The following is a 9,671-nucleotide window of genomic DNA, read 5'->3' on the forward strand; positions in this document are numbered from 1 at the left end:
AGTTAGCATTTGTATAATCGCCATTGAAAGTATTTGAACAATAATTGGACAGACATTGTGGTTATGAACGAACGAAAGGATAATAATTTACAAGAATACACGTCAAAACATTCTGCTATTGAAATGTGTTTAAATATAGGAGATGATTTCTGGTTTTTTTCTGACAAAGTCAAACACTGCTAACAATGAATGTATATAAGACGACATTTTCATAATACTCAGCAATTTTACATTTATTGTGGGAAATGAATTGAAAAGAAAAAAAATATTGTTGAAATTAATACTCGCTCTTTAATTAACAAAACATGATTATATATCCGTGAAATAATGAAATTGTTTATTCCACATTTATACAGAGTGTAACGCTACAAGATTTATCAGGAGGAGTGGAATCTATTATTACAGGACGTTCACCTGTACTGGGTGATTTAGATATGTGAGGCTTCTTATCCTGGCTGTGATATACCTACAACAACAGACCAATTTAACAGGTCTTGTTCTGGTAAGTATTTAAAATCCGTAACTGTGTCTGTCCATCCGCGATTGTTTGTAAACACACCTTTTGAGACTATGGAGATGTTAGTATGATATTTATCATCAACAAAATACAATTTGTACACCAAACAGATTTGCAAATCTCGAACTTCTAATACCTATCTTAGCAATGTTGCAAAATATTTCTGATGTAATCTGTGAAAACTCTTGCAGAATATTAGAAATAATAATCATTGGTTTTATAACACTTCAAAATCTTCGGAAATAGATTCTAACAAGCTTTTTTCTACCTGAATAATCAGCTGTTTCATATTGACGAATAACGAACAATTAAACATACATAACGCAAGAGCTAAATAAGCCTATTTCAGGTCTTTCTTAAGGCATGACATGTTATCTAACTTATTAATTAGACATTAATTAACTTATCCAGACCATAATCAACTCTCGATGTCATCGTTAGCCTGCGATATTTACTGGATTAAAATCCGATCTTCTCCTCAACGCACGTTGATGATTAAATCAAAAAATGGATAATCGAGGCTATGTCTTTATCGTACCGACATTAGTAATGATGATCGAGACTAGACCTAAAATTCAATCGCTAAATGCTCTGTTCAAAGTGGACCAATGTGACTGAAATTTTCAGCAAATTCCCTTTACACGATCTAGTTTTTAACTATTATAGTGAGAACTGCCAGCTCTTTATTACGGAAGCGTAATAGGGCCACATATTTTTTTTTATTATTCTATTTTCAATTTTTCAAGTTACTAACTTGAATTTTCAAGATACTAACTTGAATTTTCAAGATACTAACTTGAATTTTCAAGATACTAACTTGAAGTTACTAGTTACTTTTATCCGTTACATATCCGTTACATTTCTGGTATTTGTGTCAAGGCTGCTATGTGGGCGTATATTATCTTTCTTGTATGGCCTTTTACTACCCGGAATTTTCAAGTTATTGACTTACAGGCTTTAAAATTTAGAAAAGAATAAGTTAATGGCCCTATTACGCTTACGGGGAAAGAGTATTGCGTTTATACTCAGCTCTGATAAAAAAAAAACATGTCTTCTCTTCATAAACTGGCAGTATTGACCTAAATAAATGAATGAGTGAATGTTGTTTATAGCACGTCGACACCGTAAATCATGTCAATCTACGTGTTATCGCCGATAATCTGCTTATGTTTTGGGAGTATCCCTAAGTGATCGGATAGGCTGCTCCCACACCTTGTCACTAAGATAGCAGAGAATGGGACTCGAACCCTCGACACCATTGATGGCAGACCAAGGCGTAGCCTATCGGCCACCCGACCCTCTCCCCAAGACTCGCCTTCTAGGACACGCTAGGAAGGGGCGATGGACACATTCTACTATCTAACTCTGTACTATTGACCTGTAAAATAATGCACTGTAAAAAATGTATATTTATTTTACATTGTTTCTTGAAGTACCTCGTAACGTCCAGGGTTCTAAAGGGTGGGGGTGGGGGTGGCAGAGATGTCCTAGGGGGCAGATGTTCCAGAGGAAAAATGTCCGGGGGGGAGGGGAAACTCTGGGGGTAGATGTCCTAGGGGGGGCTTAGGTGTCCCATGGGGGCAGATGTCCTGGGGGGCAAATGTCCGGTGAGTAATTCAAGTTAGTATCTTGAAAATTCAAGTTAGTATCTTGAAAATTCAAGTTAGTATCTTGAAAATTCAAGTTAGTATCTTGAAAATTCAAGTTAGTATCTTGAAAATTCAAGTTAGTATCTTGAAAATTCAAGTTAGTAAGTTGAGAATTCAAGTTAGTAAGTTGAGAATTCAAGTTAGTAACTTGAAAATTCAAGTTAGTGTCTTGAAAATTCAAGTTACTAACTTGAAAATTCAAGTTACTAACTTGAAAATTCAAGTTAGTAACTTGAAAAATTGAAAATAGAATAATAATAAAAAATATGTGGCCCTATTACGCTTCCGTACTTTATCTAATCTCCCATTGTTCTGAATAAAGATCAAATCATTGGAAGACCGTAATCGTCGACGAGTTTCATACAAACATAAAAGGTGCAATGTTATTTATACATTTAAAAACTAATAATACAATCTTATATTCAATTCTAAAAATAACAAGAAGCCATTATGATCCATGTATAATGTTCTTGAAATATGGCGAGTAACTGATTTTTGCATTTTTTCAAGCTGTTTGAGGGATATATCGAAAAGGACAGAATTAAAAGAAATCTATCCGAGAAGTAACTGATGAGTTTATTACTGTGACATCCACTGACAAATATTTACGTATTTTATTTATATTTCTTAAATAAAATAACTTATTTTACATATATTCTTTATATGATTTTCCATAGAAAAATTTGAATCAAAAATTACACCAATATTACTGGTTGACCGGGAATGGACAATTTTGACATTTGTATAGGCTACAAACCTTTGTATCTTAAACTCAATATTTGGTTTACAAATCAGACATTTGTCATTTCAGATCTGTAAATTGTATCTTGTAAAGTGTATACACAGAAAAATAATCACTATGACTGCATTGATATTCTAGTTCTGTACATATAAAACCTTCATATAGAACCATCACCCAGTCTATATACAGCAAAATAATTACCCTGACTATATTTATATTCTAGCTCTGTACATATAGAACCATCACCCAGTCTATATACAGCAAAATAATTACCCTGACTATATTTATATTCTAGCTCTGTACATATAGAACCATCACCCACACTATATACATTTTAATAACTGCTATGACTACATCTATATTATAGAACCATCACCCAGTCTATATACAGTTTAATAACTGCTATGACTATATCTATATTTTAGAACCATCACCCAGTCTATATACAGTTTAATAACTGCTATGTCGATATCTATATTATAGAACCCTCACCCAGTCTATATACAGTTTAATAACTGCTATGACTTTATCTATATTTTAGAATCATCACCACGTCTATACAGTTTAATAACGACTATGACTCTATTTATATTCCAGTTCGACCAATCGTTCATATAGAACCCTCAACCAGTCCATATAAAGTTATAGAAGGGGGACAACTCGTGTTGACTTGTCAAGTAACCAATTCAGATTTAGCAGTGCTGTCTGGTATTTATAAATGGAATAAGAATGGTGTACTACAGATACCAGGTCAAAGTTCATCTATATATAGAATGCAACCAGTAGAGAGATCAGATACAGGCAATAATTATACCTGTACAGGTAGTAATAGTGCTGGCCCAGGTAGATCATCTACACCTGTACAACTTGATGTTTTATGTAAGTAATTGTAAGAAACTATTTATATTTACCATCTATTACTGAAATGTTTATCGGCTGGTGATCAATTGTCGTATAATTAGGAAGTTGGCTAAAATTCAAAGTGATCTGGTATAATAGTGGTGTCTCAGAATAGCTTCTAACTTTGTTTATTGCATTGATAACTTTATCATCTGACTTGATCATTATAACTGTTGTCATTGTCACTATATCATCTGAAATTACATATTTATAGCTGTTCTCATGGCAACTGTATCATTTGACTTTATAACTACATCTTTAGTATACTAGTAGGATGCGTGGCTTAGCCCGGAGTCTAAATTCGCCCATGGGCCAAATTCGCCCTGGACCAAATTCACAGGTGCCCCAATTTTCGTCCATGGCCCAAATTCAGTGGTCTAAAACATTCACGGAGTCGGACTGGTTAGTTTGTTACCACATGGGTGGAGATCGGCGACGAAGCTTGATAAGCGAACATACACAGACATCTTTGATTTCATTTATATAGATTGTTTGTTTTGTTCTCGATCCAATGGAAACCGTATCATCTGACTTTAACTATATCTTTATAGCTGTTTCCATGGTAACTGTTATCCACTGTATCGCATAGTTCCGTCCTACTGCACTAAAATATATGTCCTTCAGTGGCCACGGAGGTTGATTCTACGAATCAATCAAAAAACGGTTTACATACCTGTCTTGTTTACGTTCAGCACAATACATCAGTATGTACGTTCATTTGTGAGAAAGTTTGCTAGACATTTAATATTAAAGAAGTGTCATACATTGACAAAGTTAACAACGGCTATTTGGTGATCTTAGTTGCAACAAAATACGAGTTACTTCCCTTCGCCCACTCACTTTGTATTAATTGAATTTTTTAATAGGTCAATAAAAATAGCACAATTATGAACGTTGGATAATTTGAATATGCGTCGCCTCCTTGATTGGGCCCAGAGGTTAGTGGAGTGGTACGGAATGGTACCATGGGTAATTGTGGACTGGCTGTTATATCTATATTCTTTGTTTGCAGTGGGTCCTATAGTAACGGTATCAGTTGATTCTGTAACTAAAACAGAGAATGACGACCTACAGTTGATCTGTACCGTTGAATCAAATCCACCACCAACAACCTTTAAATGGTATAAACCAGGTGGTAGTAGTGTTGATGTATCTTCTAATGGACGACTTGATATAACTAGAATTACCAGGAATCAGGGTGGTATATATAGATGAGAAGCCACTACTACTCTAGTACCAACTGATGGTAGTCCTATAACCAGATCTGATAATAAAACTATAAATGTTACTGTACTGTGTAAGTATAACTAGATCTCACAATAAAACTATAGATATTACTGTACTGTGTAAGTATAACTATATCTGATAATAAAACATATATTTGGAGTATTACCAGGAACCCGGGAGGAAGTAGACGACTGAGACACAATACTATCCGTCCTGTGGTCAATATACAAAATCCACTGGTCGAAGTCGGCAATATCAACTAGCATAATAACTTCTCATTCCCACCGAGCGGAATCTCTCACCCGTATTCCAGCACCCGGATTCGAGATCAAGTTATCACACATATTCTCTCACCTTATTCCAGCACCCGGATTCGAGATCAAGTTAGCCCACATATTCCTAGCACCAAGTAAAACTTAGATATAATTATCACGAAAATAATTGTTGTTGGTTTATCGGTGATGTTGGCTCTTGTAACCACCGTGTCAATATTAGCTGTTTTATCTACCATATATTACCGACGGCAAAATCAGCAGCTACTAAAAGGTGAAACGATTTTTAGTTGTTTTATATGTCGATGAAAATAAAGATAAGAAATAAATTTTAGCTATGAAATAAATGTGGAAATATCAGTTTTGAGAGAGCAAACAATAACATTATTAAACATGCATTATGCAAGAGCAAAATCTGCTTATTACAAGTCTTTCTTTAGGCCTGAAATGTTATCTAAATTATCAATTAAACATTAATTAACTTATCCAGGACTACTCTTATATCGAATTCCAACTTTCAAGGGATCTTTTACGTGCACGCCAATGTGTACACGGGACCTCGGTTTTTTGTCTCATCCGAATGACTAGACAGCTGTCCTTTTCAGGCCCTCCGTCCTGCATCACTGACAAGGGGAAACCACGCCGGAAAACCTGGATGAACCTTCTTGGCCAATACAGGCACTGAAAAGGGAAGGAAATGAAATGGGGTTTAAAGTCTTACTGTTCTGCTCCGAACTGGGCTAATGAATACGGGCATACGCCATACAGTGTGCTATGAGGGAATATTTGCCCGGACAGTGGCACTATGGCCTACTCTTATATCGAATTCCAACTGTCAAGGAATCTTTTACGTGCACACCAATGTGTACACGGGACCTCGTTTTTTCGTCCAATCCGAACGACTAGACAACTGTAATTTTCAGGCCCTCTGTCCTGCATCACTGACAAGGGAGAACCACGCCGAACAATCTGCACTGAAAAAGGATGGCATCGATGCGACTTAATGAGCCACAAATATTAACTTTTTTCCTCCGACAAATTAAATTCTAAAACATGTTTTTATGTATTAGAAAAATAAATAACGACGTTTGGAGTATCGGTAGGTAAATATTATTTCCTATTTAGTGTAAATGGCCCGAACTAGTAACGTCTTATGTAAACCATGCATGCGCCATTCAGCCAATGATTGACGCCGCGTGCTGGGACGTCACGTGTTGAAGGCAGTCATCTTTTACAGAGATATTAGATTTTTTGTGACATAATACAGATAACACGCATATAACAGAATGATTAAAATAGAAAGAAACAAAAAACATTTACTAATACAGAAACGCCTACAATGTGACATATAGTCGCAAAGGTTTCCTGAATAATAATTAATATATAGTTAAAATAGTTGTATATATTTTTTTTTTCTAACCTATATTTATATTTTTTATTTCCCAATGAAATCGATTAGCGAACATGCTAAAAAAACAATTTTGCCAGAGCAACTGAAACCTAGAGTTAAATAATAAATCTTTTTTTTTCATGTATATACAAATACATCTTCATCTCTTACAGTCATGTATACATTTCTCTTTTACGGCGACACTTTGGATTTTCCTGTTCTATATGTTGCGACGCTTGAAAAAAAAACCTGGGTAGCACTCCCAGACCAAGTACATTTTTTGGGCCAATTTAATGATAAATGACTTGACGCCAGTCGGCAAAAATAGCAAAATTCAGTTTTCTTGGAATAATTCAAGAGTTAGCAGCATTTGATTTAAATGGAACATTTATTTATCATGTTTAGACATAACTAACATGTTTAAAACACAGTTCAACGTTCACCATCAACAACTGTCATTTTCAGCAGAAAATGCACTATTTAGCCAAATTGTACACAAACAAAGTAGCTCAAAATCCGACAACCTCACATACCCCCAATTTTGTAGATAAAGCAACCAAATTTGGTCAGGAGTTTTTGTATAAAGATCTTTAACAATTCCAGGTATCGTTTTTATCATTACGGAATCGCAGAATTTTGGAAGATAAACCTATATTTCAAGTTTCCTTAAAATCGAAAGAAATAATACCTGTAGACTGTTCACAAACAAATCGTCGACCGACGGACAGGGGCGAGGACAATATACGTACACATAAAAATGTGGGTGTATACAAACAATGATTATCTTTTTGTCATGTCTGCATAATATTATCCAGATACTGTCACCTTTCGACTGGTGGTAATATAAATGCAATAGATAATGCACTTACCTGTCAGATTTATGGTTATATTGACCGGGAGTGCCGGTGTTTGACATTTCCACACACCATTGTCCCTGTCTTTAGATACATTAGCTATATTAATAGTGACTCTGTTACTAGTTGTACTAACTGTATAGTATCTGTTGTAGTTGTATTTGGTAGGGGATGTAGTTGAATCAGGAGTAATAACACAGTTTGACGATACAACACAAGTAGTTATCTCTACACCATGCTTACTAATTACAGCATAATTAGAAGTCATACATGTTAAATTTGAAGAACCACCTTGTATCCATGGATCGGGATCTATTGTTATTTCACCTGTTACACCTTTAATATATAACATAATAAGCAGACTATTCATGCAGTATTAACGGATGCATACACAAATTACAAATATTACGAAAGGCATGGTAGTTCTGGTCTACTCTGAAGATGTTTATGGGGTTTAACGTCCACTCGACACAAACTAGGGCATTTCGGGACTAACATGGTTCGATTTTATTTCAATAATTCGCTACCGCGTAGGGTTCTTTAGCTTTGGGAGGACCCAAAGAAAACCCACAAGATTGGACCGGCAACCCTACTCCTTGTCACGTATAAGAGAGGAATCGAAACCAAGCCACATGACTCAATGACAGACCTTATAAAATAATAAAAACACGTGAACTATTCAGTCACCAAACTCATCAACTTTTGGATTTTGCATGCCGACGTCGTGGTATATTTTCTTCTAATATGAACTTTTGATATAATTTATTTCGCATGAAAAAATTTGAAATTGTCTTTCGGGTCAATTATTTGTAGTCGTTTGTTTTACATTCTACCTTTTCGATCAGTAAGTATTTCGCCGTAACTTTGACTCGGACATTGTTTAACCCTATTGTCAATCTGGTGGGTAGTTGATGTCCCGTTCGCATAACACCCGAAAACAGTCCAGTTGATTGTGAACTACATGAAGAGCACTGGGGAAGAACGATCTAAGTCACTGTTTCAACGAACCCCAGTTAATGGCGACATCTCGTAGCAAATTGTATAAGCTTTCTGTGGAACAATCAATTTCAGGTAAAAACGATCGGATCAGTCACATCGAACCAATTAAAGGCCCTTCTGAAATGGCCTCCCGGACAAATACGTCCATCATACCCTTTATTTGACCTTAATTTGGCCGTAACATTTAAGTCAGTTGTTGTACTGGCAATTATGATTCGTATCATTTTGAAGTTGTAATTAAACCTTCTCTTTGTTGTCGTCCAAAAGTCTGTTTTGCCTTTTATGCGATAAAGATAAAAATGTGACTTAGATCGTTCTTCCCCTGGAAACTTCACATGTAAACTGTAGCTAAAAATGGCACAAAATGTGCATTTTCTTATAAGGTTTACCATCCAAAAATTTGAAAACGTCACTAGACAATTGTACCAGTGGTTGCCAGGCCAGATACGCCCACATTTCTCCCGTGATCTGGAAAAACCTAGTAAGTCAGTCGAACATGAATTTGAGAAAACGAAGGAAAACTGTTTTGGTCCAGGATTAAGCTGCTGTAAAGCAGATAAATTTGAGTTTGGCTTTTCATGTGTACATGATATGAAGTAATTCCAGTGCATTAGTTTTTATCAAAATTACCTGCATAATCTGGTTATATAACGACTTACTAGGTTGATGTACAACCAAGAATTTTCATCAACAACAACCTAGTTACCTAGTTTGATATTCACTATGTCTTTATTGCTAAAATCAAGAATAGAATTCAACAGAATCAGATAGGAACTACAATACTAATGAACGAATCTGACTGGTTCATACCTAGCAACAACCTAGTAAAGCCTAGCAAGTTGACTTGCTATGTTTTTTTTGGATAAATTTGCATGAATTGCTTGAAACTTGCTGACTTACTGGGTTCTGTCAGATGCGTAACTGACAATATTGAAGAGTTTCACACACTTTAACTTAATAAAAAGTTGGGGTAAAGCCTAGAAAGTCCAAATTTGTGACTAACTAAATTTTCACCAAATATCGATTTACTAGGTTTTTCCAGATCACGGGAGATTTCGCAAGAGATGGACAGAGATCAAGCTAAAAATAATGGGTTTTTGTGCAATCAGGGGCCGAATGCA

The 9,671-nt window shown here is 35.4% G+C and overlaps 1 long non-coding RNA gene across 1 annotated transcript; it reads left to right on the forward strand.

The window, feature by feature from the left end:
* The first annotated feature begins 432 nt into the window (after positions 1-432).
* LOC130010514 (uncharacterized) lies at positions 433-5,099 on the forward strand. Its single transcript, XR_007684067.2, has 3 exons — positions 433-502; positions 3,506-3,787; positions 4,821-5,099. It is a non-coding gene; the product is annotated as an uncharacterized LOC130010514 (long non-coding RNA).
* The last annotated feature ends 4,572 nt before the right edge of the window (positions 5,100-9,671 follow it).

The sequence above is a fragment of the Patella vulgata genome, chromosome 8 (genome assembly GCF_932274485.2).
Source record: "Patella vulgata chromosome 8, xgPatVulg1.2, whole genome shotgun sequence".
NCBI classification, from domain to species: Eukaryota; Metazoa; Mollusca; class Gastropoda; family Patellidae; genus Patella; species Patella vulgata.